The sequence below is a fragment of the Urocitellus parryii genome, chromosome 5 (assembly GCF_045843805.1).
Source record: "Urocitellus parryii isolate mUroPar1 chromosome 5, mUroPar1.hap1, whole genome shotgun sequence".
Taxonomy (NCBI): domain Eukaryota; kingdom Metazoa; phylum Chordata; class Mammalia; order Rodentia; family Sciuridae; genus Urocitellus; species Urocitellus parryii.
Window position 1 is genome coordinate 115067529 of NC_135535.1, and position 11593 is coordinate 115079121.

Genomic DNA, 11593 nt, shown 5'->3' on the forward strand with positions numbered 1-11593 from the left:
CTAGTGCCTTGAAATCCTAATATTTCTACAGTAACTGACCGAGTTTAGCATCAATGCAAGTAGATTCCTATGAGGCATGATGTGTATTTTAATGTTTCTTTTTTTTCGACACTGGTACATCACTATTTCTTCAGTTGATGCACAACATAGGATATATATTTCATCCACAAGATCACAAATTTCCAGGCATTTGGTTCACTTTCAATCACTTCCTGCTTCAGAACACATGTACTCCTGTAGGTTTCTAGACTGGTCTTTTCAAGAGACCTCTTTCCAAACACATTATCTTCGATTTCCATAATCACTTTTCAAGCAAATATCACACAGCCTTCATGGTAAACCATAACCCTAATATTACCATTAGATATATAACTGGTTGGAATGAATGATTGTTTATCAATATTAGATTTCCTATATATTTTCAGGTATCAGTTCAATCCATTATGTCAATTGGAACCAGATATATTATTTATTCACAGTATGGTCTGTTCATGCATTATCTCTATATTCATAGACACAGGGTACACCTATTGGTGCCCCCAAATACTAATCAATACGTCTTCAAGATATTGCTCCCAGAAATGGTGGAAGAAATACTCATGTCACCTGATCTACATATACATTTGATCACAGTGATATTCTGGACACATAATGCAAAGTTCACACTTATGATTGTACCAAAGTCTAAATGGAAAGTGAGCATGTATTACTAAAAACATCCTTGTCCAGGGGCCTAATGCTCTCAAATGTCAATCCTATTGGTGACTACAGAGTTGCTTCGTCCTAAGATTACCTATTCAACCTCAACCCTGTTGAAAATTTCTAATCCTATCACTCACTTTATTCTTTGACTGATTTCCCAATGTCTCTATTGATATCTGCTTTCCTACATAATTTCCCATATTCATTCTTGTGATTGACTCTTCACATGTGCTGACATTTACATCTACTCTCTAACTGACACCCTACTGCTAAAGAACTTTTGGTCCAAATGTTATACTCACTCTTCTTCCTAAACCTACTGACTATCTTCCTAATCCTACCTACTATCCCTTTTTGACTGGATGTTCTCTTCCACATTCAATCATCCAAGGTACAAGGTCTTATGCCATTGTATATCAATTTATCTGAGACATATGTGCAGAATGTAATTCAAAGCTAAGTATCCCAGTCAAGGGCCCAATGCCCTTCTGGGCTTCAAAGCTTACTTAGATTTCTGTTTTCATACATATACTTCACCTATATATTATTATAAATATCGCAGGTTCCCAATACAATTCTTCATCAAGTAGAATGATTCCTAACCCAAATCAAACATGTTCTTACCCCTAACCATACACTGTTCCCTCAATCCAACTTTACAGAAGACCAGGACAGAGTTGGTCTTACAATAGAGGAATGTAGGGGATCTTCCACCTGCTGAGAACTCAAAGGTCCATGCAGAAATGATCCCTGGAGAAGATGTAGGCAGCTCTGAAGGACATGAGAGAGCAAAAGTCATCTTCCATGGCAAACAACCTGGTCAGGATGAAGTGTTGTGTCTGAATGAGCCGCACTCTTCTTAATGTAGACAAGGTGGACCAAACCAGGCCTGTGTGGAAAGCTGTTCCTGGGTTCCTATGGAGGATATACCATTCTAACTTGTGAAAGTGTCACAGGAAGCAGGGGCAGCCTCCATCTCATAGGACCCTTGGAAGCAACTGTTAGGACAATTTGGTTGCCAAGGCAGTGACCTCATTCAGTTCCTGAAGGAAGTGACCTCACCCCACTTCCTTGGTGATGGAACTCTCTGAACTTGGCAACCAGTAATCCAGGAACCCAGAGCCAGTTTCAGTACCAGTCCAAGTGGGCTGACTTGTTTGCATTTACCAAGGACAGAGTCAGTCTTTCTTGGTACCTACTGATGTGAGGATGACCAAATATCAGGTAAGCTCTGAAGAGGGGACTTTTCTGAGAAAGCAGGTAGTGAGTGGCTCACGGGTGGCTCCTGACAACTTCATTGAGTAGGCCAAGGAGGCCAGATCTGAGAGAGGACGGGCCATTTTGGGGGATCATTGTATGGCCCACCAGTCAGAAGACACTCCGGATAGTCACAGACCTACTTGGGGGAAGGAGGTGCCTTAGTGTGTGTGGTTGTGAGTTTATGGTTTTGTCTCATGTTCTGAGAATAGGTAGGAAAGGCAGTTTGTTTGGTTTGGAGTGGACTGTTTCTAGTAAGTCGTTTGCCAAGGCGAGTGTTTCTATGTCTGTGTATCCCACTTTATCCCTGGTTGTAGACTTTGGAAAAGAGAATGAATCAATGGATGTGTCATGTCTAGTAGAAAACTTTCCAGCATTCATCCTTTCCAATTTATGAATGGACTGGGGCTTGCCTTATCTATGGGCAACACCTACTATCTTGCTAAGTTTCTGTTTTCTTGCTGAATTCTGGCCACTCTCCAAAATAGGCTCATGGTTTTGTGTCCAAGATATGTACCACCTCCCAGCTCTGTGTCATGGCCATGTACTGGATAACTGAAGGGAATGGCAAGCATCTCAGAAAACTCAGATATCAGTGTGACCAGTAAAGTGTCAGTGGAGAAACCCTGCTTTGGGCCTTTTGCTTGCCTATTGTTCTGTTGCCCTGAATGTCAGGAAGGTCTTTGCCTCAGGCTACCCCTTAGTGAAGCCTGAAGTAAACAGTTTTAAAATGGAAATGACTGGGCATCACCTGTGGCTTTTTGCTGAATTCCTGTGCAAAGGGATGTGTGTGAGTCAGCCTCTTGGACCTGTGTGAGACTGTGGCTTAGATTCCCAGCACCTGATGGATTAAAGAAAGATGCCATGTGTGCATCCAAGCCCAAAATGGCAAAAAGAGCAGTCATTGTGGATGAAGTCTCTCGCTTTCCTCTGGAAAGTTCCTGACCTCCATCAAGTGAGAATAGGGATCCTTTGGGTCAAATGAGTTCTTCAAAACCCTGCATTGGCTAGCCCATAGGTTCTTGGGTTTTCTCATGTCTCCAATTCACACAAAGAATCTATACCCGAAAGTCAGTAGGCCTCAAATTGGAGAAGCAGAGCAGTATTAATGGCAGGCGTATTTGATCACTCCTGGTTCACAGGAAGGGTGTCCAGGCCAACCTGACATTAGGCAAATGAGGGGCAAGGGAGCTTATTCTAGACACTGTCATGGTCTACCCCCCTCATGGAACCCTCCAGCCAGAGGTTATGATGAGTGTCTATATGGAAGAAGATGAGGGCCATGTGGCAGTGTTTTGGTTTGAATTGTGGTCATTTCTGTGGCGGTTGGAAGGGATGACTTGGTCCACCTGGTCTTGAACTCTGGCGACATTCCCCTTAGAGACCGAGTTCTGGAAGTGAACTCAGAGAAGTATTGCCATGAATTGTGTTGGGATTTTAGGAGGCCACGCATGAGAGTTGCCCTTGGAAACTGAGATCTAGGCCCAGGGTGGCTTTCCACGGAGCACTGGGAATCTCAGCCAGGATATCACATGATTTTATTCTTAAAGAAGTGGCAGCCATAATTGAGAGTCAAAACACACAGGGACCTCACACTGTAGACCTCAATGGGCCTGGCTTGATGTTACCTTATGGCCACTCTTGGGAAGCCTTGCCTCTGAGTGTTTCTCCAGAGCTTTCATTGAAATAAGCTTCCTCACCTTTTAGTGGTTCCTGAATGAATAGAAACCCACAGTGCCTCCAAGTTCATCCTTGAAAAATGGCTTGATAAATACCATGACATTTTTGAAATTACCATGACCAGGTGGCACTGGAGAAACTTTGGAAGTCCTGTTGCTGATCATGAGTGTACCAGACAGTGCCTTGATTGACTGGGTTTCATGAAAATGGTGTAGAACAGAGATGCCAGTAAGATGAAGCCTGCTGATTAGTGGGCCTAGAGCAGTGGTGTGCAGGTGTGTGTTGAAACATCTGTGGTGGGGCCATGTGGATCTGCCATTGGCTTCCACATGGGTTGTGACTGACACGGTGCAGCCAGCAGACCCTTATATGTAAAGGCATCTTGTTATATGGAGAGGTTTCCGGGCAATGTTCAGAATCAGGTTGCTATGGTCAAGGGGGCAAGCTCTGTGGGATAGAAGCCTGGTTGGTGCATTCTCCTAGGACCCTGAGTCAGCACACGTGACAGAATTCCCTCCAGCACTGTGTCCCAGTTGAACTCCTTGTATTTCATGAAGCAAATAGGAAACTCCCAGGGAAGCAGCAAGAAACACCAGGAAAAGTGGAGGATGACCAAATGGCCTCACAGTCCACACGGGGAAACACTTAGACCCCAGTGGCCACAGTTGACCTACAAAGAGAGAATTCAGCACTGCTGCCCCATGTTCATTGGAAAATTAGAATCCATGTCCTCCAGGCCACATAGATGCAGACCAAGCTTTGATGGTCTCACTACAAAGGAAAATAAAGCTCCTGACAACAACATATATTTCAAGGGTCCAACCTCAGAGGCAGTTTCCCAAGAAGTCTTTAGGCCAGCAGAGCTCCATGTTTCTGGAGTGTTTACCCGGTCCCTTACTTATGGAAACTCCTCTACCACCTCCAAGGTTGTGAACTCCTGAGCTTTTTCCATTGTATATTTGTATTCACAGATTTTCTAACTCTTCTCTTCGAATTGTGTCTTACTTGGGGCAAAGGTAATGTCAAAGCATTGTTCTTGATGAGAGTGGGAAGATTTTTGTGTAGCACATAATTGCATACAAATTGGACTCATTTTCCTATTTTCCATTCACAATACTGAATCCCTGACACTAACCCATACCCTCCAAGACTCTGATTACCAATCCTGATATGATGGAGGAAAATAACCCAAACAGAATAGCAATCCATGCAGTTCAGAAGAGGCATGGTGTATAATTGGACTTTCCTTTGGCATTATAAAGGCTATGTGTTATAAATCTAGTGGAATTTAAGAGGAGTAGTTCTCCATGTGTTTGTAAAGTTAACAAATATATGAATTCCTGTCTCCCTTTCTCTGTAGCCTATTCAGCACATGTATTTCTACATGCACATATAGAATCCTACCTGGTATCCCACGTACATTCTTGTGAGGCTGACATGGCAGATACAAATTGTGAGAAGAGATCATTCCTCCTAAACGCTTTTGGAACTGAAAATTCAACCTTTTGGTGAGTTTTGTACTTGCACAACATGATAAATAAATCCATGTTCAGTAAATTAAATATTTTTGGATCTGTGGATGATATATATTTCATGATGAATTTTGATTGGCATTTATATTTCTTCTTTTCAAAGTCTCTCTGTGTTTGTTTTGTTTGAATGTGTGTGTGTGTGTGTATCACGCACACACACTCTCTCCACATTTTTAAAGTATGAAATATATGTGACTTATTATACACTCCCTAAATTCATTCATGTTCATGTATGTGGATTTATAATCATCTTTTCAAAAGATTATTCTCAGAAATATTCATCCACCTGAAATACACATTTGTTTCCTAGTGAATGGTGCTTAGAAATCCTAATATTTCTACAGTAACTGACCGAGTTTAGCATCAACGCAAGTAGATTCCTATGAGACATTATGTGTATTTTGACGTTTCTTTTTTTTTTCCACACTGGTACATCACTATTTCTTCAGTTGATGCACATCATAGGATATATGTTTCATCCACATGTTCACAAATTTCCAGGCATTTGGTTCACTTTCAATCACTTCCTGCTTCACAACACATGTACTCCTGTATGTTTCTGTACTGGTCTTTTCATGAGACTTCTTTCCAAACACATTATTTTCGATTTCCATAATCACTTTTCAAGCAAATCTCACACAGCCTTCATGGTGAACCAGAACCCTAATATTACCATTCGATATATAACTGGTTGGAATGAATGATTGTTTATCAATATTAGATTTCCTATATATTTTCAGGTATCAGTTCAATCCATTATGTAAATTGGAACCAGTTATATTATTAATTCACAGTATGGTCTATTCATGCATTATCTCTATATTCATAGACACAGGGTACACCTATTGGTGCCCCCAAATACTAATCAATACGTCTTCAAGATATTGCTCCCAGAAATGGTGGAAGAAATACTCATGTCACCTGATCTACATATTCATTTTATCACAGTGATATTCTGGACACATAATGCAAAGTTCACACTTATGATTGTACCAAAGTCTAAATAGAAAGTGAGCATGGATTACTAAAAACATCCTTGTCCAGGTGCCTAATGCTCTCAAATGTCAATCCTATTGGTGACTACACAGTTGCTTCATCCTAAGATTACATATTCAACCTCAACCCTGTTGAAAATATGTAATCCTATCACTCACTTTATACTTTGACTGATTTCCCAATGTCTCTATTGATATCTGCTTTCCTACATAATTTCCCATATTCATTCTTGTGACTGACTCTTCACATGTGCTGACATTTACATCTACTCTGTAACTGACACCCTACATAAAGAACCTTTGGTCCAAATGTTATACTCACTCTTCTTCCTAAACCTACTGACTGTCTTCCTAATCCTACCTACTATCCCTTTTTGACTGGATGTTCTCTTCCACATTCAATCATCCAAGGTACAAGGTCTTATGCCATTGTATATCAATTTATCTGAGACATCTGTGCAGAATGTAATTCAAAGCTGAGTATCCCAGTCAAGGGCACAATGCCCTTCTGGGCTTCAAAGCTTACTTAGATTTCTGTTGTCATACATATACTTCACCAATATATTATTATAAATATCTCAGGTTCCCAATACCATTCTGCATCCAGTAGAATGATTCCTAACCCAAATCAAACATGTTCTTACCCCATCCATACACTTTTCCCCCAATCCAACTTTATAGAAGAGCAGGGACAGAGTTGGTCTTACAATAGAGGAATGTAGGGGATCTTCCACCTGCTGAGAACTCAAAGGTCCATGCAGAAATGATCCCTGGAGAAGATGTAGGCAGCTCTGAAGGACATGAGAGAGAAAAAGTCATCTTCCATGGCAAACAACCTGGTCAGGATGAAGGGTTGTGTCTGAATGAGCCGCACTCTTCTTAATGTAGACAAGATGGACCAAACCAGGCCTGTGTGGAAAGCTGTTCCTGGGTGCCTATGGAGGATATACCATTCTAACTTGTGAAAGTGTCACAGGAAGCAGGGGCAGCCTCCATCTCATAGGACCCTTGGAAGCAACTGTTAGGACAATTTGGTTGCCAAGGCAGTGACCTCATTCAGTTCCTGAAGGAAGTGACCTCACCTCACTTCTTTTGTGATGGAACTCTCTGAACTTGGCAACCAGGAAGTCAGGCACCCAGAGCCAGTTTCAGTCCCAGTCCCAGTGGGCTCACTTGTTTGCATTTACCAAGGACAGAGTCAGTCTTTCTTGGTACCTACTGATGTGAGGATGACCAAATGTCAGGAAAGCTCTGAAGAGGGGACTTTTCTGAGAAAGCAGGTAGTGTGTGGCTCACGGGTGGCTCCTGACAACTTCATTGAGTAGGCCAAGGATGCCAGATCTGAGAGAGGATGGGCCATTTTGGGGAAACATTGTATGGCCCACCAGACAGAAGACACTCTGGATAGTCACAGACATGCTTGGGGGAAAGAGGTGCCTTAGTGGGTGTGGGTGTGAGTTTATGGTTTTATCTCATGTTCTGAGAATAGGTAGGAAAGGCAGTTTGTTTGGTTTGCAGTGGACTGTTTCTAGTAAGTCATTTGACAAGGTGAGTATTTCTATGTCTGTGTATCCCTCTGTATCCTTGGTTGTAGACCTTGGATAAGAGAATGAATCATCTTTTATACTAGACGTGTCCTGTCTCATAGAGAACTTTCTAGCATTCATCCTTTCCAATTTATGAATGGACTGGGGATTGCCTTATCTATGGGCAACACCTACTATCTTGCTAAGTTCCTGTTTTCTTCCTGAATTCTGGCCACTCTCCAGAATAGGCTCATGGTTTTGTGTCCAAGACATGTACCACCTCCCAGCTCTGTGACATGGCCATGTACTGGAAAACTGAAGGGAATGGCAAGCATCTCAGAAAACTCAGATATCAGTGTGACCATTAAAGTGTCAGTGGAGAAACCCTGCTTTGGGCCTTTTGCTTACCTATTGTTCTGTTGCCCTGAATGTTACAAAGGTCTTTGCCGCAGGCCACCCCTTTGTGAAGCCTGAAGTAAACATTTTTCACGTGGAAATGAATGGGCATCACCTGTGGCTTTTTGCTGAATTCCTGTCCAAAGGGATGTGTGTGAATCAGCCTCTTGGCCCTGTGTGAGGCTGTGGCTTAGATTCTCAGCACCTGATGGATTAAAGAAAGATCCCATGTGTGCATCCAAAGCCAAAATGGCAAAAAGAGCAGTCATTGTGGATGAAGTCTCTCGCTTTCCTCTGGAAAGTTCCTCACCTCCATCAAGTGAGAATAGGGATCCTTTGGGTCAAATGATTTCTTCAAAGCCCTGCAGAGGCTAGCCCATAGGTTCTTGGGTTTTCTCATGTCTCCAGTTAACACAAACAGTCTATACCTGAAAGTCAGTAGGCCTCAAATTGGAGAAGCAGAGCAGTATTAATGGCAGGCTTATTTGATCACTCCTGGGTCACAGGAAGGGTGTCCAGGCCACCCTGACTTTAGGCAAATGAGGGGCAAGGGAGCTTATTCTAGACACTGTCTTGAGCTGCCCAGCTCATAGAAACATCCAGCCAATGGTTATGATGAGTGTCTATATGGAAGAAGATGAGGGCCATGTGGCAGTGTTTTGGTTTGAACTGTGGTCATTTCTGTGTCGGTAGGAAGGGATGACTTGGTCCACCTGGTCGTGAACTCTTACGTGATTCCCATTAGAGACAGAGTTCTGGAACTGCACTCAGAGAAGTATTGCCATGAATTGTGTTGGGATTTTAGGAGGCCACACATGAGAGTTGCCCTTGGAAACTGAGTTCTAGGCCCAGGGTGGCTTTCCACAGAGCACTGGGAATCTCAGCCAGGATATCACATGATTTTATTCTAATAGACCTGGCAGCCATAATTGAGAGTCAAAACACACAGGGACCTCACATTGTAGACCTCAAATGGGCCTGGCTTGATGTGACCTTTTGGCCACTCTTGGGAAGCCTTGCCTCTGAGTGTTTCTCCAGAGCTTTCATTGAAATGAGCTTCCTCAACATTTAGTGGTTCCTGAATGAATCGAAACCCACAGTGCCTCCAAGTTCATCCTTGAAAAATGGCTTGATAAATACAATGAAATTTTTGAAATTCCCATGACCAGGTGGCACTGGAGAAACTTTGGAAGTCCTGTTGCTGATCATGAGTGTTCCAGACAGTGCCTTGATTGACTGGGTTTCATGAAAATGGTGTTGAACAGAGATGCCAGTAAGTTGGAGCCTGCTGATTAGTGGGCCTAGAGCAGTAGTGTGCAGGTGTGTGATAAAACATCTGTGGTGGGGCCATGTGGATCTGCCATTGGCTTCCACATGGCTTGTTACTGACACGGTGCAGCCAGCAGACCCTTATATGTAAAGGCATCTTGTTATATGGAGAGGTTTCCGGGCAATGTTCAGAATCAGGTTGCTATGGTCAAGGGGGCAAGCTCTGTGGGATAGAAGCCTGGTTGGTGCATTCTCCTAGGTCCCTGAGTCAGCACACGTGACAGAACTCCCTATAGCACTCTGTCCCAGTTGAACTCCTTGTATTTCATGAAGCAAATAGGAAACTCCCAGTGAAGCAGCAAGAAACACCAGGAAAATTGGAGGATGACCAAATGGCCTCACAGTCAACACGGGGAAACACTTAGACCCCAGTGGCCACAGTTTACCTACAAAGAGAGAATTCAGCACTGTTGCCTCATGTTCATTGGAAAATCAGAAACCATGTCCTCTAGGACACATAGATGCAGACCAAGCTTTGATGGTCTCACTACAAAGGAAGATAAAGCTCCTGACAACAACATATATTTCAAGGGTCCAACCTCAGAGGCAGTTTCCCAAGAAGACATTAGGCGAGCAGAGCTCCATGTTTCTGGAGTGTTTACCCTGTCCCTAACTTATGGAAACTCCTGTACCACCTCCAAGGTTGTGAACTCCTGAGCATTTTCCATTGTATATATGTATTCACACATTTTCTAACTCTTCTCTTCGAATTGTGTCTTACTTGGGCCAAAGGTAATGTCAAGGCATTGTTCTTGATGAGAGTGGGAAGATTTTTGTGTAGCACATAATTGCATACACATTGGATTCATTTTCCTATTTTCCATTCAAAATACTGAATCCCTGACACTAACCCATACCCTCCTAGACTCTGATTACCAATCCTGATATGATGGAGGAAAATAACCCAAACAGAATAGCAATACATGCAGTTCAGAGGAGGCATGGTGTATAATTTGACTTTCCTTTTGCATTATAAAGGCTAGGTGTTATAAATCTAGTCCAATTTAAGAGAAGTAGTTCTCCATGTGTTTGTAAAGTTAACAAATATGTGAATTCCTGTCTCCCTTTCTCTGTAGCCTATTCAGCACATGTATTTTTACATGCACATATAGAATCCTACCTGGTATCCCACGTACATTCTTGTGAGGTGGCTGACATGGCAGATACAAATTGTAAGAAGAGATCATTCATCCTAAATGCTGTTGGAACAGAAAAATAAACCTATGGGTGAGCATTCTACTTGAACAACATGAAACATAAATCCATGTTCAGTAAGTTAAATATTTTTGAATCTGTGGATCATATATATTTCATGATGAATTTTGATTGGCATATATATTTCTTCTTTTTAAAGTCTCTCTGTGTTTCTTTTGTTTGAATGTGTGTGTGTGTGTGTATATACACACACACACACACACACACTCTCTCTCCCGAGATTTTTCAAAGTATGAAATATATGTGTCTTATTATACACTCCCTAAATTCATTCATGTTCAGGTATGTGGATTTATAATCATCTTTTCTAAAGATTATTCTCAGAAATATTCATCCACCTGAAATACACATTTGTTTCCTAGTGCCTTGAAATCCTAATATTTCTACAGTAACTGACCGAGTTTAGCATCAATGCAAGTAGATTCCTATGAGGCATGATGTGTATTTTAATGTTTCTTTTTTTTCGACACTGGTACATCACTATTTCTTCAGTTGATGCACAACATAGGATATATATTTCATCCACAAGATCACAAATTTCCAGGCATTTGGTTCACTTTCAATCACTTCCTGCTTCAGAACACATGTACTCCTGTAGGTTTCTAGACTGGTCTTTTCAAGAGACCTCTTTCCAAACACATTATCTTCGATTTCCATAATCACTTTTCAAGCAAATATCACACAGCCTTCATGGTAAACCATAACCCTAATATTACCATTAGATATATAACTGGTTGGAATGAATGATTGTTTATCAATATTAGATTTCCTATATATTTTCAGGTATCAGTTCAATCCATTATGTCAATTGGAACCAGATATATTATTTATTCACAGTATGGTCTGTTCATGCATTATCTCTATATTCATAGACACAGGGTACACCTATTGGTGCCCCCAAATACTAATCAATACGTCTTCAAGATATTGCTCCCAGAAATGGTGGAAGAAATACTCATGT